This window comes from Rhodnius prolixus, unplaced genomic scaffold, assembly GCF_049639745.1.
Source record: "Rhodnius prolixus isolate KJV_2025 unplaced genomic scaffold, Rpr scaffold_4, whole genome shotgun sequence".
Classification (NCBI taxonomy): Eukaryota; Metazoa; Arthropoda; class Insecta; order Hemiptera; family Reduviidae; genus Rhodnius; species Rhodnius prolixus.
This window is the reverse complement of record NW_027411614.1, coordinates 51,901,359-51,926,405: the sequence shown is the minus strand read 5'-3', so window position 1 is coordinate 51,926,405 and position 25,047 is coordinate 51,901,359. Positions and strand designations below refer to the sequence as shown.

General features: G+C 32.9%; 1 long non-coding RNA gene across 1 annotated transcript; it reads right to left on the bottom strand.

Moving 5' to 3' along the window:
• Nucleotides 1–10,087: 10,087 nt before the first annotated feature.
• LOC141456342 (uncharacterized) lies at nt 10,088–20,736 on the bottom strand. The gene is made up of 2 exons (XR_012459733.1): nt 20,385–20,736; nt 10,088–12,750 (listed from the first exon to the last, which is right to left on the bottom strand). It is a non-coding gene; the product is annotated as an uncharacterized lncRNA (long non-coding RNA).
• Nucleotides 20,737–25,047: the final 4,311 nt, after the last annotated feature.

Genomic DNA, 25,047 nt, shown 5'->3' with positions numbered 1-25,047 from the left:
CCTGGATCTCTGTACCGGACCAGAAAAAAAATATCCATCACTTATTGCATATATATTGAAGAAAGAAGAAAGTGCAGTATTCAGAGCCGCATTAGTACACCAGGTACAGAGGCAAGCAGAATCACCAGCGCTACCACAGAGTGAGATACGAGCGAGGACCAGGCCAATTGGTACCGGGGTTTATCGGGGTGCTGGCCACACTGCCGGGGCTCCCAAAGCCGGTTCACTGGTATTAGCTTACGGCTCTTTTCAGGGCCTCTCACTTCACTTATTCTGTGGGCTCGCGCTGTCTTCGAGCTATTCTCGGAGCGGCCTTACCCAACATCGAGATCGCTCTTTTTCAGGGCCACTCAACTGTGTGGTTTCCCCGCTGGGGAGCGCCCTAAGCGATTCGTGGGCCGATGTATTTTGTAACTGGTCCTTGTCAGGACAACCAAGTTACGTGTACTGTTGGATCCTCGCAAGGAGTTGCGGCCCCCCTTGACTAGAATTTTCTTTGAGCGTCAATTGTCCGTTGGCAGCATTGGTAGTATGGTCATAGTGGGGATGGTGGCCAGTGTAAGGAAGTTCAGTTGCCCTTGGGCACCTCAACAGAGATGGAACTGCAGACTGACTTTGAGTGCTGTGCGTCGGTCCGCCAAATTGATGGCGTCCTTCCGCCGGAGGAACATGTGCCAGTGCTAATGAGGAGAGATTGTCTGTTAAGAATTGGACTTTAATGGCCATATTGTTATCATTTATTGTACCTTCTGTATCTGACATGTATGTAAGTCTTGTACATTCATTATTAAGAGAAAATTACTTGCCACCCCCGTATGGGGTTCTGATGATTCCAATAATAATTTATGTCAGGATACCTGTATGGTATTTGTAACTAGAGAATTCCCTGTGCACAGCCCTGTACATTTAATACATCATCATCAGCTGGTTTGCCTTTGGGCTAGCAAAAGCTAAAATTTTGTTTACTTTAAAAAAATATCTATTTTTTTGTTGTTTAATGTGTGTTTATTTGAAAAACTTAGTTTATTTGTGTTACTAGTGTTTGATAATAAATCTTTGAACAAATTAACATTTAATTAGTGCTTTAAGGCAAAATGCCACTTTGTGGCATTTCGTCCAGTAATACTACTTTACCTAATAATGCGGCTAAATCTAAACCTATGGCTGAATCGCAGGTTGATTCTAAAAAGCGTAGGAAAGAAGACAACTGTTTTGAAATTACAGTGAGTACTGATAATAGCTATGAACCTCTGTCGGATTTGGAAAGCATGGATGAGGACTCTCCTCCTCCTCCTGTATCTAGAGCGTCTACTGTGAAAAAGCCTGAACGGATTCCTCCAATAGTGGTGTACAGTTACATCAAAGATCACAGTGCCTCTTTAAAAGCCCTGAGATCTGCATGTAAACAAGATTTTGATCTCAAATGTAGAGGTAACCGATTAATTTTTCTTGCTAAATGTAAAGATGACTACAAAAAAATTATACAAGAAGTTACTTCTGCCCAATTGGAGTATCACACGTACACACTAGCAGATGAACTAAAACATACGCTAGTTCTTAGAAATATACCACCAAACGTCACGTGTGAAGAAATTAAACAAGACCTGGCTGATAAAAATGTTACGCCTGTTAAGATTACGCAGATGTCGAAAAAAGAAATGACTGGTCGAATTACTAAGTATCCACTGTTCATTGTCACCTTTGATAATTCAGTGAATATTAATGAAATAATTAATTACAAAAAGGTATGCGGTTGTATCATCAACTGGGAACGATATAAAAACTTTTCTGGAATTACTCAGTGTTACAAGTGTCAGTCTTTTAATCACATTGCCAAAAATTGCTATCGCAATCCCAAGTGTTTGACATGTGCCGGAACTCATCTTACGGTAAATTGTCCAACTCCTGATAGTCCTCCAGTTTGTGTGAACTGTAACGGCGGCCACGCTGCTAATCACCAGGGTTGCCCTGTACTACAGAAACATCTTAAAGCTCGCCCTTCAATGACTGCTGAAAGGAAGTTACCTTCTAAGCCTCCATTTCTTTTAAATGCTTCTGACTTTCCTTCTCTACCAAAATCAAGTTTCTCTAATATTACTGCACCAACTAACTCAGCATGGGGTCCTTCTGGGAGGTCCAACAATCTCTCCCATACTTCTGCTACTGCTTGGAAAAGCCTAGCCTCAGATAACAATGCTTCTAATTTTTCAATCATACAATTATTGCATGAAATTAAATCTTTCTTCTCTTCTTTCAATCTTCTAAATATCCTCTCAGGTCTTAAAAATTGTTTAGAAAGGCTAAAACAAGCACCCGATACCTTAAGTAAAGTCAGCATTCTAGCAGATTTTATATTTAATTTAATATGATGCCCTTAGTTAAAATAATGAGCTGGAACGCTAGATCCGTTATTAACAAGTTCCTAGAATTATCTCATTATATTCAAAAGTACAATATCGACATTATTGCACTTTGTGAAACCCTATTAAAAGGTAAACATAAACTGAAATCTAATGGCTACTCAACTTATAGAAATGACACAGGTAGGGGAGTGGCTTTATTAATTAAAAAAAATATTAAACATTTTCCTATATTACTTCCTCCATTGAAATCATTAATAGCTGTAGGTGTCATGGTAGAGTTTGAAAATATAGAGCTCCTAATACTGTCGGCATATCTGTCACCATCTCTCAGACTTGACTGTAGAGATTTGCGCGCGCTTTTTGATTTGCACAAGCATGTAATATTGGTGGGTGATTTAAATTGTAAACATGCTGCTTGGAATTGCTTCACTAATAACAGAAGTGGTAAATCTCTGCTTGAATTCTCCTTTAAATTCGGTATTGGAATTTTAGCACCTGACAAGCCTACCTACTTTCCTGATCGATCAAATGCCCGTCCTAGTGTGCTTGACTTCGCTCTAATAAAAAACTGTAATTTTAGTATTACAACAACCTCTCATAGTGCTCTCTCTTCTGACCATAACCCTGTCATTTTTAATTTAACGAACAAAGTAAATGAATTTCAATCGAAGAAAGCTTTCAACTTCAAAGCTGCTGATTGGAAAAATTTTAGGTCCTTGGTGGACGAAAAATTAGATATTAATCCAATCATAACTAACTATCACGATATTGACACATTAGCGACCAACCTCCAAACCATACTATTAACGGCTGCATTGGATTCAATTCCGCTTAAAAAATCAAGGAGTAAATCTGAAGAATTGCCGCCTCTAATCCTGCTATGTATAAAAATTAAAAATATTATCAAAAAGGCGTTTTCTAAGTACCGTCACTCCTGGATTAAGAGAACGCTAAATAAACTTATATCCTTGATATCAAGACTTTTGCAACTGCACAGAAACGCTAGCTGGAACAACTTTCTTTCGCAGCTATCTACCCATGATAACAAACTTTACAGAATTGTTAAAGGAGTCCGCAAAGGAACGCCTAACATACCGCCACTCTCTTTAAATAACAATCCTCAGACCACCTCTCTAAACAGCTATGCCTTTAGTTCTCACCATAAAGCTTCGACGTTGGCCGACTTCTTTCAGAATGTTCACATCAGGAACGCAGATCTAGGCGTTCCTTCGTTCACCCGTAGTGTAATATCTACGAACAAACAGTTTCTTATTCCAAATGTAAAGCACGACACCTGCAAATTAACTTCTCCGAAAGAAATCAGAAATATTATTTCCAAATTAAAAAATAACAAGGCTCCTGGTGTAGACGGTATTCAGTCACGAATGATTAAAAATATATCTCGCAAGTGTTTAATTCACTTGACTAAGATAATTAACTATATTTTAATGTTTGGATATTTTCCAGAAATTTGGAAAACTGCAAAAGTGATTGTCCTCCCCAAGCCTGGAAAAGATCACTCTCTACCCAGTAGTTATCGACCAATCTCTTTATTACCCTGCCTTAGTAAAGTCGTTGAACGTGTTGTACTAAAGAGACTAAATGCATTCATTGAAAGTAATAATTTACTATCTCAAGTGCAATACGGATTTAGATCTTTTCACTCCACTACTGCGCAGCTAGCAAGAGTCACGGACATCATTGCGGACGGATTTAATGTGAACAAGCACACAGGAATGGCATTGATCGATGTTGAGAAGGCTTTCGATTGTGTTTGGCATGATGGTCTAATCTATAAAATGATCCAGAATGGCTTCCCTAAATACTTAATTTACTTTGTCAAAAGCTATTTGACTAGCAGGAAATTTTGCGTAGCAGTTGATGATGCTACTTCTAACCTCAGGCCAATTTTAGCCGGTGTGCCGCAAGGTTCGGTCCTTGGACCAACTCTCTTTAACATTTTTATTAACGATTTAACCAAAATTAAACTTAAAGCCAGTAGTGCGTTGTTTGCCGATGACACTTCCTTTTTCATATCCTCCTTCAGAATTGACACTATAGCCAATCATTTGTCAATAGCTCTTGCTAAAAGTTTCAAGTACTTTAAAAAGTGGAGAATCAAACCTAACCACACTAAAACGGAGCTGATGCTATTCTCTCGAAGAAGACCCACAATCAACCATACTGTTACAGTAAATGGAGTCTCTCTACCATGGCAAAAAGAAGTTAAATACTTAGGATTAACTTTAGACTCAAAACTAACGTACACAAAGCATGTAAATAATGTATGTAATAAGGCGCTAGGCGTTATGTGCAGTCTGTTCTCTTTGCTTAATAGACACTCATCCTTGGACTTCCAAAATAAAAAATTAATATACTATCTCTACATTCGACCTATACTCCTGTATGCAGCCCCAGTCTGGTCTCAAACTTGCATAACCAATCATAATAAAATACAGAGAGTGCAAAATAAATGCCTGAGATTGATTGGTTCGTTTCCCAGATGGACGCCCATAGACTACATGCACGCAGTAATTGACGTTCCTAGCATCTCCACTACTGTTTACTGTCTTTTAGAAAAATTCGTCTCCACTTGTTACAATAGTCCGTACCCTCACATAGTAGCCATTGTAAATTACAATATAAACTCTCTCAGTTATAAAAAATATAAATATAAACGTTTAAAGCATCTTTTGTAACACCCACCTGTATATCAAGCTAAGGTTTTTTTAAATTTTTCCTTAATAAGTAAATATGTTCCTTTAAACTGTATTAATATAATTTGATGGGTGTATATAGGCGATAAGCTTGAAACCTCTATTTCATTTCAAATTTGTGTACTTTGTGTAAAGTTTTGTAAATAAATAAATATTATTATTATTTAATACATTGTCAAAACTATCCTTTCCAATACCGTGCCTGGTATTAGCGCTAAAAGAGAGTCAGAGCTCTCGTTATATTAATTGTTCCTTGAATAATTATCCCCAATACCGTGTCTAGTAATTAAGAAAGAATTAAATATAGAATTTATTCATTTTGTTAAGTGCATTGTAAGTTGTCATTTATTCTTTAATTGTAATATAGACTTTATTCCTTTTGTTAAGTGCATTGTAAACGTTGTCATTTATACCTTAATTGTTAAATAAACATAAATTATATTTTTTCTAAGGGTATTTCAAGTGTTGGTGGTGTCCCCCACCCCTGATCCTTCTTCAACTAAATTAAAATTGGAATGGTCCAACACTTTGTTTTATATTAATTGACCCCCCCCCTATTACACTCCTTTTCACCATCCCTCCCACACTTGATCTATTTCACAAACATTCATCGATTGGAAATATTTTTTACTTAAATATTCCTTTCATTTCAATACAAAAAACATTATAACGCTTTCTTAACATCATTTTAATTTTTCAAATTTCTTTCTTTTTCTCCATTACTCTTATAAAATACCAACAATTTCAAATAAAATATAAACACAGAATGATCTAGTATGCAGGAGGAGTCAGTCCTCGTTACCTCGTTATTTTATCAACAGTTACAATTTCTATGCAATAATTTCCTACCCATTTCCCTTTCTCTATCTTCAATCCTCTTCAATTCAAGCAAGTTAACTCCAGTCAAGCTAGATAATCACAAAACTGCATTGCTTTAATTTAGATTTCAGTAGCCTATTTTTCTCTTACCTTCTTCATTTTATATTTATCACAGCAATTGCAAATTAGGGATAGTACTTAATGTGTCTTCAACAAATATACTTTTCTTATTAAATGGCAAACCTAACTTTTAATCATATATTTTACTAAATTCCCTCACATTTCTTCTTATGTTTAATCCTTCCTGCCTCATTTTCATTTTAATTTACCTCAATTTTTTGCAGCGGGGCGGAATCACTTTTTTTTTAAATAGGCATTTCAATCAACTCGTACCACTGCAACGAGTCCGCTCAAATAGCCCATCACTACTGGCCAACACCCAAACTGCTCTCAAATCATTTCATTAATATTAATACTCTTCCCAATTCTTTCAAATAATCCTTTAATTTATCTAATACAAACTCTAAATCAAAACTTATTTCTATCTCCTCTTCCCTTTAATCTATTTACTTCCGATATGATACAATTTTACAAGTCTAAACGCGCTACCTCTCTTCAATATACCGCAACAATCACATCATCTTAATACCTTACGCACATCACATACTTCTTTTTCCAAATTCTCTTATTCACTTGCTCATACTCCAACAGTACTCTTGTTTAAAAGACCTCACTCTTAATGCAAGTAAAACTAAAATCATACATTTTTCAAACAGTACTCGTAAAAAGAAATTCCCTAATATTACCTTTTCACCAAAGCCTATTCAAATTCTTCATCTCTTTCATTACCTAGGTGTGCCTATTACTTCTAATGGTAAATATTTCCACGCCTCAAAGTACTCGTACTTCGCCAACGCAGAGAAACTGGCATTCAATAAAGTAAAGTCTATTTTGTTCAATTCTGCGGCAACACTTCACCAAACTAGAAAGAAACTACATACTCAATTCTATCCTCAAACCAACAATGCTCTATTGTAAAGTGACCACATTTTCATTGAGAAAAAGCCGCACAAATAGAATCAAATGACAATTACAATTTAGTTATATATATTTTATTCTATACATTCATATATTTTAACAAAAATCTATTTATTATTAATTATTGCTAACTATAAAAATATTTGTAAAAAATCATAATTTCAACATCATGATTTTTAATCAAATTAAATTTTTTATTTTAAAAAAATTACCATTTTCTTTCACCGTCATATTTTTCATCCGTGTCAATATTTTCCAATAGATTCGCATCATTTATTAAAATGACGTCAAATATTTCACATCAATTGGTCAAATTATATTTTACACTTAATATACATTTTAAACTTGCACTCTTCAACTGCGTTTTTTCACTTGTCCATATTTTATTGATACTAGAAAAAACACCTTCTCTTGCTGCATTTGTTCCTGCAAGGGAAAGCGCCAATTCCACAATTTTCAAAATATTTTCATAAGCAATATTATTCTGTTTAAAATCAAGGAATAACTCCGTCCATTTTTTCTCTCTTTCCACATTTGCAGACAGCAACATTTCATTTTTTCATCTGTAACATATCTTTTTACCAATCACACCTCACAATATTATTTTTCGCAAAATCGTTACTAATATATTCAAAACATTTTTACACATATTCCCATAAAATCTCATTTTTTAATGTCACCCCATTAGACGATCCCAATGAACGAGACGTAACGACAATCATCCAACACCACCGAGTAAATCTTACTTGCTACATTACCTAATTTAGTTTACTCTGTATGCATTTTATGTGCTTTTTTAATTTCTTTATATTCACCATAATACTTAATAAATTTCTACACTACATTTAAAATAAGAAATCCACATATTTTCTAAAAAGCGGCACATGTTTCAAAATCGGCGGGACTGTCCCGCCAAAATCAGGACGTGTGCTCACTTTACTCTATTACTCACAAATCTGGGCTCACAGTTATCTCCACTTGCTTCAAACTGTACAATTACAATCTCTAGACCTTCCAAAAACTACTCCCAATTCCTTACTTCCATTACAATTTCCATTTTCGCCCATTATAATTTCCCTTTAAAAGTCAATTTATAATTTCTTCATTAAAATACTCACAATGAATAGTACACGTCTGCCTTATGTTTCTTATAATATTTTATATTCAATAAATCCTCACAAAAGAAATAATAATAAAACTTGCATATCTTTCATTCAGAGCACAATGTCGTCTATTGGCGCATTCCATCTTTTACTTACCCACCATCCTTTCATTTTAACAAAAGAAAAGAAAAACATCATCAGCAAACTCATAAATAACTTCCTATCAGAGGTTTTCAATAGCAGATATAATCTATTTTACACACATGTCTCTAATTTAGCTATCAATCAAATGTATTTCCATTTAGGTTGCAATCTTATAAAACTCACCTTCATTACTCAAATACGTCTTTGCACAATAAAATGCACAAAACTTTATTTTAACCGATCCACATATACATTTTACTGTAATGATATTTCCTTAATTTCCTCCTCTTCTTGTTAACATTCAATCATGTTTTTTCTTCTCCAATCTAAAACTCTCCATCACCTTACATCTTACTTCCTTTCCAATTTTTTACAAACACATTTTCATCCTCCTTTATTTCTAATTCTCTTTGAAAAATTAAAAACTATAAAATCTAAACATCAGGTAAATGCCATATACAATTATTGTAAACAGTCTCTTAGAATTACAAGTTTTCTTTTGGGAGAATACTTTCTTTTAGTTTATCTTCATTTCTCTCCTCATAACTTTTTATCTTATTTTCAACTTTATATTTTATTTCCAACCATGTCTCTTTTACTTATCCTATTTCAACTTATAATTATTATTATTTATTTTATTTCATTTTTTTAACAACTTTTATTACTCTTATTTTATTTTACTTATGTACTTTTATGCTTCACTCACTTCCTCAAAAGCGTATGTAACCTTAATAGCAACAAATTAATAAATCAGAAGTCATTTCAACTTTCATTTACATCTCTTTTCCTCCTCTATCAAATAAACTTAACACATAAATTGTGTATATCAAATTCTATTCAATTCTATTTTTCATTCTTAACAATAAATCAAGTGATAATCAACACTAGCGCCACCAGCAGGACAGTAGTTGCTGGAGTCAGTGTCTTCACGTTATTTCCAAAGAAAACTTCTCTTTACAAGTGTCGCTACCTACCATTTCCGCTAAGCCAAAATCACTACTATTCCAATACTTACCTATCTCCTTAATACAAAAAACACTTCTTTTCCCCATTAAATAAATATTAATCATAAAATTCAACAAAATCAAACTCCAACAAAACTACCTTGAATACCTATGCTAGTATGCTGCTCTGTCTGCCTTATTCTCCATTTCTCTTCCTTTCTTTAAATCTATTACATTTTATTTCCATTTTCCCAAAATTTCATTACAAGTACCCTTTAATTTACACATAACCTTTACCTACGCATTTCTTCATTTTTTTAATCAATCAATTTTCAAACTTATACTGCTCTTACATAAAAACCATTATTTCATTTATCTCAACCTTCCAGGAAATCCTAGCCAACCACACAGCTAGTCTCCCTACCTCACTCTCAATGTACTGGCTGGCTGGTGTGCATCGCTTTACAACTAGCTACCTACATATATGCCTGCCCGCGCCGGCTAACTGCCTGTTCTGCCTACTTCACTGCCTCACACGCTTCTTCGCTGCTCCGCCAATACATCTCCCCACACATTCCCATATTTCTGTCCGTCTCTCTCTACGCCTGCCTCCCTTCATTCATTGCCTTCCCTTCTACATACCTATACCAAGAGACCCATCACTAACAATACCCATGTAAATGCTACAGTCCTCTAAATAAATTAACCCTATTCCTTCCACTAAAGAAAACTTTTAACATATAAAACTCTTATCTCTCTTAACTTAACTAACCCAAACAAAATTCTAAAACATTATTTGCCACCTAACTTCCAAAACCTTTTATTACTTCTGAAGAATTTTCAAATAGGGGGAGGGGGCAATAGTACAGAAAATAAAAGGAACGACGACTTCAATATAACTTGGTCAGGGAAGGATCGAGGGTGGGGGACGCCACCGACACTTGAAATACCTCTATCAATGAAAAGCCTAATTGTAGTTTATTTTTTAATTACAGATCAATTAATAGTCCATTCAATAAAGTAAACAATAAAAATAAATGATTAATAATGCATACAAGGAGATTGACAATAGTAGGTTCAGGCAATTGCTACTGAATATATACATATATGTGCTGAATTATAGTAACAAGGCTTTTAACAATACGTGTTTAATAAACAAAGGATATTCACAATTATGTCCAAGACAAATGAAACGCAATAAATGACTAATTACTAAGAGGGACAGGGCTATTAACAATATATATATATATATATATAAATGAATAATAATATAGACAAACCGTTTACAATAATATGTCCGAGACAAATAATATGCGATATATATCTAAATAAAAATAGGGACAGGGCTATTAACAATATATATATAAATGAATAATAATATAGACAAACTGTTCACAATAATGTGTCCAAGACAAATAATATGCAATATATATCTAAATAAAAATAGGGACAGGGCTATTAACAATATATATATAACTGAATAATAATATAGACAAACTGTTCACAATACTATGTCCAAGAAAAATAAGTCGCAGTTCCTGAACAATACTGGAACTGGAGTAGAGGATACAATTCTGGACAATTTAAAACGTGTAAGCAGTGCTCAAGGCAATTATAATGACCATGCAAGGTCTCAAAGCAAAAATCGAGGAACAAAACCATGAGAACCCCAGACGGGGGTGTCAGACAATTCTGATTAATAATGATAAGTATAAAACTTACAAATGTTAATTTCCTCAAAAGTACAATGGCTTTTTGAATTATGTACAACCATCCGATGCCCGCTGACAATGTTCTTAATACAGTCAAAAAAGGTTTTGCGTATCTAACCGACGCCACAATATGGCCGGAGGCACAATCACAATTCTTACGTTTTGCCAGAGAAGCTAACACGCCTTTTATACCTTATTCACAGTCAAGGGGGAACTGGCCAGCTCTACAGCACCGGCCACCCACCCCACTCTCTCCAGAACACCAATGCTACCAACTGAAGACTGGTACTGACAAAAAAAAACCGACCCAGGGGAGCCTCAAACTTGCGGGGACCAAACAACTTCCTTCATTTCCCAACCACACACAGTCAGACTTCCTCTTATTTCTTTCTACACCTAAACTTTCTTATAAACAATGTCATTATTTTTACACAATCAAAAAATTACAATTTTCCTTTACTATATTCATTTAATTCTTCAAAAATTTACATACTATCATCCATAAAACTATACATTTCTTTTTTTATATCAATCAAATAACAAACATATGTATATGTATGTACGTTAAAATTATTATAATATAATCCTTAACAATGTACTTTACAAGTATCAATCCTTTCTCAATATTCATAACCAATACAAACAACTAATCATAACAGTATTTACCATTCTATTCTTTAAACACTAATATTAATAAAAATACCAACTTTCACTACATAAAAAACATTAAACAACCAAAACACACTCACTCAAACCTTCCATCTGGTTACAATTTCACCAAACGCGCGCTATAATAACGCATAAAATAAACTACTCCAACCAACAAACAAACTTCCTTTCGTCAAATTATACTACACACATTAATCAACACCCAAATTCATTATTTTCAAACAATATTTCAATCAAAGTTCACACACTACACAACCACTTCTAATTCCCTCACAAAACATACATACTTTTACTACTCAATGCACTCACTAAACACATATTACCTACAAATACATTCTACTTTAATTCTTTATTCCTTCTTTCTTTCTTCATCATATTTCATCAATGTACAATCAGTTTTATTCATTCATACAAATTCTTAACTATAAATCACCAATTTCTATACAGTGTCCAACAAAAGTCTACATACCCCACAATATTTCCGGAATTTTCAAAATAAAAAATTATTACAGTAAAAATGTTATTTAAACATTTCTAACTATTCTTACTAATTATATATATGAGAGATGAAAACACCTCTGCCATCTCCCATTGCATATAAATAAAAAGATCGCAGTTCATGCCTCAACAAAAGTCCATATACACAATTCATAAATTCAATATTATAATAATACTTACTAGTTAGGGTGGGTAAATCTTAATATTTACAAATTTATTAGTTATAGTTGAAACGTGAATATAGACGGATTTAGTTAACAATTTATTATTATTTAAAATGCTTCACCAAAGAAAGGAAATTCCTGTGTCAGAACGCACATTAATAGTTAAATAAATAATCAAGGATTTTCATATCGTAACATTGCAAACATTAATCAAAGAAGCCACGCAAGATATCCTTTCCCACCGAGATAAAAGACAGATTTTCAGGGTGTGTGCAAACTTTTGATCGCCACTGTATGTACATGTATCAAAATTCAATTCATTCAACACATCTTCTTCTTCATTTATTTACTTTTTTCCTAATAAAAACCTTCATCAAACAATCCCATCAACTTCAACTAAATTATTAAACAGAAAAAAAAAATAATCACAAATTTATTTCTATTCAAAAATTACAATTAAATGTACATTGCTTCCCGTACGATCCGCTTGTATTCTCCCTTACTAGTCAAATGCCTCTTCACCGGGCTGGGGTCGGGCTTTATACTCGCTCCTTCTTACTTCACCACCCTTCTTCTTTCCTAAAACAATTCAACATGTTCATCATTATTATTTCTTCAAATACTCACTTAATCATTTATTCTCATTTACTTTCTTCAAAAATCATACATGCATCTCCTACTTACCACTTCATTTACTCCTTAACAAAAACTTACAGTTTAAAATGTTAAGTATAAGGGTTGATTAAACGCCAAAAGGTACACAAATCAGCGAGTACCCAACATTTCATTAATACTTCATTAATAGTTAAGTAAATCTACTGCATTAATTTTCATTAATAAGTTATTTTTAGAATTTATTAGATGTCACAGACCCTTATGCTGGCCACTTCATTTATAATATTTTTTTGTTATAATTATGATAAATCACATATATATGTACTTGCATGTTAAAGTAGAAAAAGACAGAGTAGGCTACTGTCTTGAATTCGTCTTACCGAAATATTCGTGAGTACAAATAACACACAGTTAATAACAAGTAGATTATTCAACAACAATTATTGATTTCTCTATTGTAATTTAATTTAGCCCCCTAATTTTACTTGTAGTAAAATACTGGAATAATTAGCTGTCCTAAAAATATGCATATCTTATTTACTTTATATTACATATATACAACATTGTGGGATGAATACCTAGATTGAGAATGTAATTGAAGAAAACTATATTATTTGCGATAAAGCCAGATAATTATTACCTATTATTATCTCCTTAACAAAAACTTACAGTTTAAAAAGTTAAGTATAAGGGTTGATTGAACGCCAAAAGGTACACAAATCAGCAAGTACCCAACATTTCATTCAAGCTTAGTTGATATAATTTAAGTAATTTTGCTGCATTAACTTTTTCTTCACATTTTTTAGAATTTATTAGATGTCACAGACCCTTATGCTGGCCAGTTCGTTCATAATATTATTTGGTTATAATTATGATAAAATGTATATTATATCTTCGTTTTTAAATAGGTACTTTATTTTAACTCTAATCCAAATTATTCTTCGGATTTATCTTTAATATGCCCTTTATTCTGAGTAGTCACATCTTATACATGCATGTTAAAGTAGAAAAAGACAAAGTTAGAGTCGGCTACTGTTTAAATTTGAATCACGGAGGATTTAAAACAATATAGGATTTATAATAATATAGTTTTCTTCAATCACACTCTCAATGTAGCTGTTCTTCTCACAATATTATATATATGTTATGTAATATAAAATAAATAAGTATTGCATACTTTTAGGACAGCTAATTATTCCAGTATTTTACTATAAGTAAAATTAAATTACAATTGAGAAATCCGTGATTCAAATTTAAACAGTAGCCGACTCTAACTTTGTCTTTTTCTACTTTAACATGCATGTATAAGATGTGACTACTCAGAATAAAGGGCATATTAAAGATAAATCCGAAGAATAATTTGGATTAGAGTTAAAATAAAGTACCTATTTAAAAACGAAGATATAATATACATTTTATCATAATTATAACCAAATAATATTATGAACGAACTGGCCAGCATAAGGGTCTGTGACATCTAATAAATTCTAAAAAATGTGAAGAAAAAGTTAATGCAGCAAAATTACTTAAATTATATCAACTAAGCTTGAATGAAATGTTGGGTACTTGCTGATTTGTGTACCTTTTGGCGTTCAATCAACCCTTATACTTAACTTTTTAAACTGTAAGTTTTTGTTAAGGAGATTTTTGTACCTTTTGGATAGATTTTCATTTTTGTCTATTTTGCAAAGTTACATATCTGCTTTACTGTTTTTTTTAAATTTGGAATAAGCAATTCTATCATTACCTCAGCAGTCGATGCGCCCAAAAAAAAAAAAAAAAAAAAAAAAAAAATTTGGAATAAGCAATTCTATCATTACCTCAGCAGTCGATGCGCCCAAAAAAAAAAAAAAAAAAAAAAAAAAAAAAAAAAAAAAAAAAAAAAAAAAAAAAAAAAAAAAAAAAATAAAGTGTAAGAACTGATCGCCGCTTTAATGTTACGTAGGGGAGCCCTAACTCTATCACCCTACCAATTTTTTTCAAAATCGGGCCAAGATTTACAGAGTAATTAGTAATAATAATTTTGGAGGGGGCCTTACATTAAGGGGGCTAACTCCTCTCCCATTCGAGGTACAGCGTCGAGACCCCCAAAAGGCACATCTACATAAAATTCCGAATTGAATGACATCTCATTCATGAAAATCGGTTCACGCGTTTAGGCGCTACGCAGTTTACAAAAAAGGTAACAACAACAACAACAACAACAACAACAACAACAACAACAAGAAGAACAACAACAATTTTTGAAAATGCCGTTTTTGCTCATTTTCGGCAACTTTTTTCTCGAAATCTATTAGATCTGGGTGGTTGCAAAAAAATTACAGTTATAAAGGAGGATTTGCCCTACATTATAAAGAAAATTTGGGAATTTTATCTTTTATAGAAAAAGAGAAAAAAATTGTCAAAGTTGGGTGTTTTTCAACGTTACTCTTTTTCGTGCAGTTTTTGATGATCAACCCTTATACAACTGTCCTACCGGACAGTTTTAATAAACTTTTGACTACTTCATAAAATAACAATTGCTTTAATCGAAGAATGAACTTAAACCGACGATTTTTATTTAAAAATAAAAATAAATAAATAAAATAAACAAAATCATTGATGTAAGTTTTTTTATAAAAAAAAAGTTTTGAATTTTTTAGCCTCATAATTTTTTATTATTTTTAATAACGTTTTTCTTTTTAATCTATAATTAATAGTTTGATTATTATAAATAACTCTATATTACAGTCAATCTACAGTGCTACTTGAACATATATTTTGTAGACGAAAATGGCCAGCATCTAATAAATCTGACATCTAATAAATTCCAAAAAATAACTTATTAATGAAAATTAATGCAGTAGAATTACTTAAATATTAATGAAGTATTAATGAAATGTTGGGTACTCACTGATTTGTGTACCTTTTGGCGTTTAATCAACCCTTATACTTAACATTTTAAACTGTAAGTTTTTGTTAAGGATAATGAAATTGTATTGTATAAAAAGAAATCGTATTTTTTTTTTGTATTAATTTGTTTTTTATTTTGTATTTTTGACGGATACATTTTATTTTTCTTGTTTTTTATGGATACTTTTTCTTTTCTTTTTGTACGCTATTTTTATTGCATTTTCCACTTATTTTTAAAAAAAACAAAAAAAAAAAAAACAAATTCATTGTTAGAAGATGTTATCTTTAAACAATAAATATATATTATTATTAATCTTTAACAAAAACTTAACAGTTTAAAAAGTTAAGTATAAGGGTTGATTAAACGCCAAAAGGTACACAAATCAGCAAGTTTTGTGTACCTTTTGGCGTTTAATCAACTCTTATACTTAACTTTTTAAACTGTAAGTTTTTGTTAAAGAGATTTTTGTACCTTTTGGATAGATTTTCCTTTTGTATGTTTTGCAAAGTTACATATCTGCTTTACAGATTTTTTTAAAATTGGGAATAATAAATTTTAATTTTATCATTATAACCTGAAAAGGTGTTAAGTCGGAGTTACTACCACTGGTGAGATCTTTTTAAAGAATGATTATAGTTGCGGTCCCCCAAACTATCCTCAATAACAATTTTTTTGAGAAAGCGTTTTGAATAAAATAGGAAGGTAATTTGTACGTAAATAGCAAAATTAAACTGCGATTCCAGTACTTCCCTTTAAGAGGAGTAAGAAAAATAAACTGCGATTACAGTACTTCTCCCTAAAAGGCGAAGAGGCAAAGATTTTGAATCGAACGACATTTCATTGATGTAAATCGGTTCACTCATTGATAATTTTAACGATTGCAGTACTTCCTCTTAGTAGGTGTAAGAGCATGATGGCACTTCACAAACACCTAGAGGAGCTTTAACCACTTCTTCTTGCTAAATTTTATCAAAATCGGACTAAGCGTTATAGAAATATTGGTAAACATAGTTTTAGAAAGGGCCTAACTTGGGTGGGGCAAACTCCCCTCCTTATGAGGCACAGCGTCGAGACTTTAAAAGTGCAAATCTGTACAAAATTTCGATTCGAATGACACTTCATTCATGAAAATCGGTTCACGTTTCGATAATTTGAAACGATTGCTATACTTCCCCTTAACAAGTGTAAGAGCAGATCGTCGCTTTAATGTTACGTAGGGGAGCCCTAACCCTGTCATCCTACCAAATTTTATCAAAATCGGGCTAAGATTTACAGAGTAATTAATGATAATAATTTTGGAGGGGGCCTTACATAAAGGGGGCTAACTCCTCTCCCTTTCCATGTACAGCGTCGAGACCCCCAAAAGGCACATCTACATAACATTCCGACTCGAATGACACCTCATTCATGAAAATCGGTTCCCGCGTTTAGGCGCTACGTTGTTTACAAAAAAGGTAACAACAAGAAGAAGAAGAAGAAGAAGAAGAAGAACAAGAACATTTTTTGAATGAAAAAGCCGTTTTTGCTCATTTTCGGCAACTTTTTTCTCGAAACCTATTAGATCTGGGTGGTTGCAAAAAAATTACAGTCATAAAGGAGGATTTGCCCTTTATTATAAAGAAAATTTGGGAATTTTATCTTTTATAGAAAAAGAGAAAAAAAATTGTCAAAGTTGGGTGTTTTTCAACGTTACGCTTTTTCGTGCAGTTTTTTATGATCAACCCTTATACAACTGTCCTACCGGAAAGTTTTAATTAATAGCCAGATCTGTAGACAACTTGAGCAAAATCTTTGAAGATTTAGAAAGAGCGGGTCGTGACGTTGGTCTTAATGTGAATTACCAAAAAACTAAAGTCATCACAAATACCGTGGGGTTAGTCGGATAAGAATATATCATCCCAGTATAGAAGTTGAAAATGTTGTTTATCTGGGTCAAACAGTTTTTTTTCAAAACGGGCTCCCAAAAGAAATTCAGAGGCGCATTGCTTTGTCTTGGAGAAAATATTGGTCCTTGAAATGCATAATGAAGGCAAACAAAGACATTAAATGGAAGAGCTATATATGTCAACTGCAACATACTTCCTGTGCTGACGTATGGATGCCAAACTTGGTCGACCACAAAGCAGTAGAGAAGAGAATAGAAATTTGACAAAGAAGCGTTGAGTATGGAGTATGCTAAGCATAAAAAGAAGAGACAGGATCAGAAGCCAAATTATAAGGGAGAGACGCCGCTCGGTGCTGAAAGATGGACATTTGGCCAGAACGGATACCCATAGATGGACAAGAATGGTTACGGAGTTCTTACCTTTAGAAGGATAAAGGAAAAAGTAAAAAAGGTAGACAGCGCAAAAGATGGTGAGACGAAGTGAAAAAAGAAGAGGGAGTCAGCTGGATGAGTAAAGTGGAAGACAGAGCCTACTGGAATAAGAAAGTAGGGAACTCTTATTCTTAGGTACGGTCAAAGGACCAAAACTCGCCTATGGGAAGGCCTACATATTTACAGCAGAATTATTTAATCTGAGCGATGGATATTTATTTGTGTTATTTTTCTGTAAAATATGTAAATAAAGGCGTATTATTATTATTTGGGTTAGAATTGTGGACTAATGACTTAAGATTACAAATTAGGATATTTAGATTGGAACTGCAGATTTGTGGATTAGAATTAACATGTAGAATTATGAATTAAATTCGAGAGAGAAAGAGAGAGATTCATTGAATGAATGAAAGGGAGTAAGAATCAAAATTATACTCTAAAATAATCGTATTTAAAGAAAACTACACCTTTTCATAACAAGCATATCGACGAAAACTTAGTTACATTTAACAAATCATTCTTAATTATTTTTATTTCATGTGGGGGCTTCGCCCCCACGCCCCCTTTAAGTTCTTTGTGGGGGCTTCGCCCCCACGCCCCCTTTAAGTTCTTTGTGGGGGCTTCGCCCCCACACCCCCATGATCGTTGAAGTACAAAGCACCAAGTGTCATAATGTATACCGTTGGTAACTGTTAAAAAGCGTTAAAGAGAAATAACAAAGAAGCAAAGCTAAAACAAGTGTACATTGACAAATACAAAACAACATTCCTCAATACTAATACAGTTAAACGGAATTTCTAAAGAGGTTGCCAACTACAGATCCTGTAGCACTAGTGCAAACTAAAGCCACAAGAAAGCACATTGAAATGCACAATTTATGTAATGAATTCCTCTCATTTTTCTTCTTCATTTCACTGTAATAAAAATAAATAGTGAAAGTAATAATAATAGAAAATTCAAGTCCAACTATAACAATCTAGAAATACTCTACTGACCATAATTTTAATGAAAATGTATTGAATATTCAGTAAATGGTGAGATGTTAACATGTAAAGTGTAGTGCCAATAAACTCCGCTAGAATGCATTCGCATGCTCCATTGCTAGTAAAAGAAATGTAATTATTAATTTTTCCCTTTTTTCCTTATTCAAGTCAACCAATTATTGTATACAAAATAACTAATAAATATTACCAAGTCGCAATTACCAATTGAAATAAGGAAAACGTAAAACAGTTAAATTGATCAAGTAATACTATTGAATTAGCACAAAAATCAATCAAAGTAATAATTTTAAAGAGAAATAAAAGAAATTAATTATAAATAAAACTTGCAGAAAGTATTAAAATGAATAAAATGCAACATTAAAAAAGCCTCAATATCAATCAAAGTCAGTCAAGTGCTGCAATAATTTAAAAAAACTGATATTTTAAATAAATACTAAGAAGCACAATTGGCAATATAATCTATACCAAAACTATTCTTATTAAAAAAAGAAAGAAGAAATAAGTATCAAAATAAATAATTAAATGTAAAACTTGTTTAAAGAGTATGCATCTTAATTTCTATGGAAATACATACAATTAACAATTAACAAAAGTACAATTGTTGAAACAAATACATTCATAACTTATAATTTATTATTGAGAAATGAAAGAAGTAATAGAAATACATTAATGACCTTAATTTAAAATAAAAATCTATTCATTGCTCCATTCACATCTTACAATTGCAGTGCAGTACCACCAAAATCCGATAGAAAGCATGACCTGGCCCTATGTCCATACATGTACAACAAGTGAAGTTATAATTGATCTTTTTCTACCTTTTTCTTTTTAATTATTCATCCTTTTCATTAATAAAGAATAAATAAATAATGCAAAAAAGTATTAAATATTGACAATTTCAATAAAAGAGATAAAGTAAAAAGTGAAATAGTTAAATAATTTATACAATTGAAAACAACACTTAAATTCATTATCAGTGGATGGTATTAAGTTAAAAAGAATGAATAGACATAAAAATGAACAATTAAAAAGTATAAAATCCATAAAATACATTAATGAAATACGTTTGATTCTCGTATGATCCGGTGTAAGAATAGCTTACTTAACAATGCCAGATATGTGGGCTGGCGGTGGGGTTTCCCTTAGCTGTTAATGTAAACTTTTTCGTCTTCACAGCAAAAATGAAATAAATAGAAAATAACGTAATATTCATCTTTATTGATTGTAATAATTACTAATTTCACGTAAATAGCAAAAAAAAAAAAAAGAAATATTTCAATGATTATGTCGTCTAAAATCATTAAAGACATGAAAATTGATATTTCAAATAATGTGAAACTACTAAAATCAAGTCAAAACAGCGTAATAATTAAAATAAACTCACTTGCATTAGACGCCAATTTCATCACACGCTGTGCAATAAAAGTGGAAATTTAGCGCGCTTCCTGTCTCTGGTAAGTGTGCTAAAAGATACACCTGTGTTGATGATTCTACACTATCACTGCACAATACCAACAAAACGAAGGTGGCCCTGAAAAGGCCACTTGTTCATTAAACTAGGGAAGCTAGAAACACTGTACGCGGTAAATGAAGTAACAAGTAGCGCGCGTAATAAAAGAAAACTTCAAATTTAGGCAGATTTTCCAATGTATATTAGAAAACAGCCGGACCATAACGTAGACAAACTTTCTATTGGCTGAGTTCGTAACTCATGACTTGTCAATTTTGCAAATATTGAAATAAGTAAATTTATGGCTTGAAAGATTGTCAAATGTTGTTACACTGTGAAATAGTAAAGAGAAAAAACATTTATTACAAAAGGAATAAGAAATTATTGAATAATAATTAATTTTCCAATGTATATTAGAAAACAGCCGGACCATGACGTAGACAAACTTTCTATTGGCTGAGTTCGTAACTCATAGCTTGTCAATTTTGCAAATATTGAAATAAGTAAATTTATGGTTTGAATTATTGTCAAATGTTGTTACAATGTGAAATAGTAAAGAGAAAAAACATTTATTACAAAAGGAATAAGAAATTATTGAATAATAATTAAAATATGGAATTTTCAATAAATAGAAATTGCAGTTGTGGCCGCTGTAGTCGTCTGCGTCAAGGGGGGTACTTTACTGCAGTACAAGTATTGTACGAACGTAGCCAATAGGAATTGAGATAGAGCCCTATATAAGACGGCCAGTTGACCGCTCTGGTCAGTCACACAAGAGTTTTTAAACCATCCACATCTCATGCAGTATAGCTGCCAACGTGGAATTTTCAGCTTAGCCAGGAGTATCAAGTGAGAAGAGGCTAGCTGGCCATGATTCGCCTGGATGAAGGCGCAACGTGGGACTTGAAAATTCGCCTGGACGAAGGCGCAGCGTGGGACTTGAAAACTCGCCTGGACGAAGGCGCAGCGTGGGAATACCATCTCATCTGTAACAACCCAGTACAAGTTACTGGTGATATTTTTGAAATGTTCGCTGGGTCTTCGGACTCGGCGAACTCCCCTCAGCAAAGCTGTGGTGACACAGCACGCCTTCGAGTTAGGGGCTAGCCCACTTGTGTGGTTTTGCATGTGGGCTTCTGTCTGTTTTATACAGATATGTTGCTTGTTGCTGACCAGACAAGTGAGAATAGCAGACAACAGTTCCCTGCTGGCCTGTAAACACGTCTTCCGTTCTTTATGAACAGAGACTTGTGTTGTTTGGTGTGGCACAGTTTCTAGAGGCTGTGGTAGACCAAGTCAACTACAGGCAGTTTGGAACTTTGCCTGAAAGGTGGGGTAAACTCTTGGCTGGCCAGTAGCACACTTGTCTTCGGGCCCAAGACTCGTGTGCTAAGTGGTCAGGAGTTCAGGCTAGCTAACGTGCTAGTAATATTAGCTGCCCTGGACTGTTGATCCACAGCCATTTGGAGTTTTCCCATCTGAAGTTATTTTTTCCCTTGCCCGCGCAGCAGGATACGCCTTTACAGGGCGCGTTGCGCACATTTTTTTATTTATTTATATAATAATTTGTTGGCCAAGAAAATCTTTTTTTGCTTCTTATTTCAAACACAAGTTTCCCCCGCTTTTTCAAATTATTTCTTTTTGGCGCTTTTTTTTTGAAAAACAACTAAACCCAACTTAAAGAAATATTTTCATTTGTTACCAAGTGCGACTCTGAGTTGACAAATTTGGAGAAGTATTACAAGTACAAAATGTTTTGCAAGTGTAAGAGCAGATCGTCGCTTTAATGTTACGTAGGGGAGCCATAACCCTATCATCCTACCAAATTTTATCGAAATCGGGCTAAGATTTATAGAGTAATTAATGATAATAATTTTGGGTTGTAACTTGGACCTGGTACTGTACACATCGTTGACTGTGCTCTAGACTTTAGTGCTGTTTTTAATTGGTTCTAATTAAAACTGTCCGGTAGGACAGTTGTATAAGGATTGATCGTCAAAAAGTGCACGAAAAAGCGTAACGTTAAAAAACACCCAACTTTGACAATTTTTTTCTCTTTTTCTATAAAAGATAAAATTCCCAAATTTTCTTTAAAATATAGAGCAAACCCTCCTTTATAACTGAAATTTTTTTGCAACCACCCAGACCTAATAGATTTCGAGAAAAAAGTTGCCGAAAATGAGCAAAAACGGCATTTTCAGAAATTTTTGTTGTTCTTGTTCTTCTTCTTCTTGTTGTTGTTACCTTTTTTGTAAACTACGTAGCGCCTAAACGCGTGAACCGATTTTCATGAATGAGGTGTCATTCGATTCGGAATTTTATGTAGATGTGCCTTTTGGGGGTCTCGACGCTGTACACCGAATGGGAGAGGAGTTAGCCCCCTTTATGTAAGGCCCCCTTCAAAATTATTATTACTAATTACTCTGTAAATCTTAGCCCGATTTTGATAAAATTTGGTAGGATGATGGGGTTAGGGCTCCCCTATGTAACATTAAAGCGACGATCTGCTCTTACACTAGTTAAGGGGAAGTATAGCAATCGTTTCAAATTATCGACACGTGAACTGATTTTCATGAATGAAGTGTCATTCGAATCGAAATTTTGTACAGATTTGCACTTTAAAAGTCTCGTCGCTATGCCTCATATGGAGGGGAGTTTGCCCCACCCAAGTAAGGCCGTTTCTAAAACTATTATTACCAATATTTCTATAACGCTTTGTCCGATTTTGATAAAATTTAGCACGAAGAAGTGATTAAAGCTCCTCTACATGGCTGTGAAGTGCCATCATGCTCTTACACCTACTAAGAGGAAGTACTGCAATCGTTAAAATTATCAATGGGTGAACCTATTTACATTAATGAATTGTCGTTCGATTCAAAATCTTTGCCTCTTTGCCTTTTAGGGAGAAGTACTGTAATCGCCCGTTTATTTTTCTTACTCCTCTTAAAAGGAAGGTCTGAAATCGCAGTTTAAATTTGCTTTTTACGTACAAATACCTTCCTATTTTATATAAAAAGGCTTTCTCAAAAAAATTGTTGTTGAGGATGGTTTGGGGACCGCAACTATAATCATTCTTTAAAAAGATCTCTCCAGTGGTAGTTACGGTTCCTACTTAACACCTTATCAGGTTATAATGATAGAATTGCTTATTCCAAATTTAAAAAAAACAGTAAAGCAGATATGTAACTTAGCAAAATAGACAAAAATGAAAATCTATCCAAAAGGTACAAAAATCTCCTTAACAAAAACTTACAGTTTAAAAAGTTAAGTATAAGGGTTGATTAAACGCCAAAAGGTACACAAATCAGCATGTACCCAACATTTCATTCAAGCTTAGTTGATATAATTTAAGTAATTTTGCTGCATTAACTTTTCCTTCACATTTTTTAGAATTTATTAGATGTCATATACCCTTATGCTGGCCATTTTCATCTACAAAATATTTTTTCAAGTAGCACTGTAGATTGACTTTAATATCTATTAATCTATAATAATCAAACTATTAATTACAGGTTAAAAAGAAAACGTTATAAAAAATAAAAAAAATTACGAGGCTACAAAATTTAAAAACTTTTTTAAAAAAATGCTTACACCAACATACATCAATGATTTCGATTATTTTATTTTTAATAAAAATCATCGGTTTAAGTTCATTCTTCGATTAAAGTAATTGTTATTTTATGTAGTAGTCAAACGTTTATAATAATAGGTAATAATTATCTGGCTCTATCGCAAATAATATAGTTTTCTTCAATCACACTCTCAATGTAGCTGTTCTTCTCACAATGTTATATATATGTTATGTAATATAAAATAAATAAGTATTGCATACTTTTAGGACAGCTAATTATTCCAGTTTTTTACTGTAAGTAAAATTAAATTACAATTGAGAAATGAATAATTGTTGTTGAATAATCTACTTGTTATTAACTGTGTGTTATTTGTGCTCACGAATATTTCGGTAAGACGAATTCAAGTCTGAAATATTGTTTTAAATCCTCCGTGATTCAAATTTAAACAGTAGCCGACTCTAACTTTGTCTTTTTCTACTTTAACATGCATGTATAAGATGTGACAACTTCAGAATAAAGGGCATATTAAAGATAAATCAGAAGAATAATTTGGAATAGAGTTAAAATAAAGTACCTATTTAAAAACGAAGATATAATATACACTTTATCATAATTATAACCAAATAATATTATGAACGAACTGGCCAGCATAAGGGTCTGTGACATCTAATAAATTCTAAAAAATGTGAAGGAAAAGTTAATGCAGCCAAATTACTTTAATTATATCAACTAAGCTTGAATGAAATGTTGGGTACATGCTGATTTGTGTACCTTTTGGCGTTTAATCAACCCTTATACTTAACTTTTTAAACTGTAAGTTTTTGTTAAGTTGTTTATTAGTGAGTAATTTTCGAATAAATCAACTCAGTTTGATTCAGTGGTTATCAAGGTGACGAAATAAACTGGATTTAGAAACTTTGTTTGGATTATTTATCGAAAATAAATTACTTTTTGAGAGACTGGTAAGTCGTTATAGTTATCATGAATAGTGGTGGGGCTAAAGAATCTAGCCAATCAAATTGTGG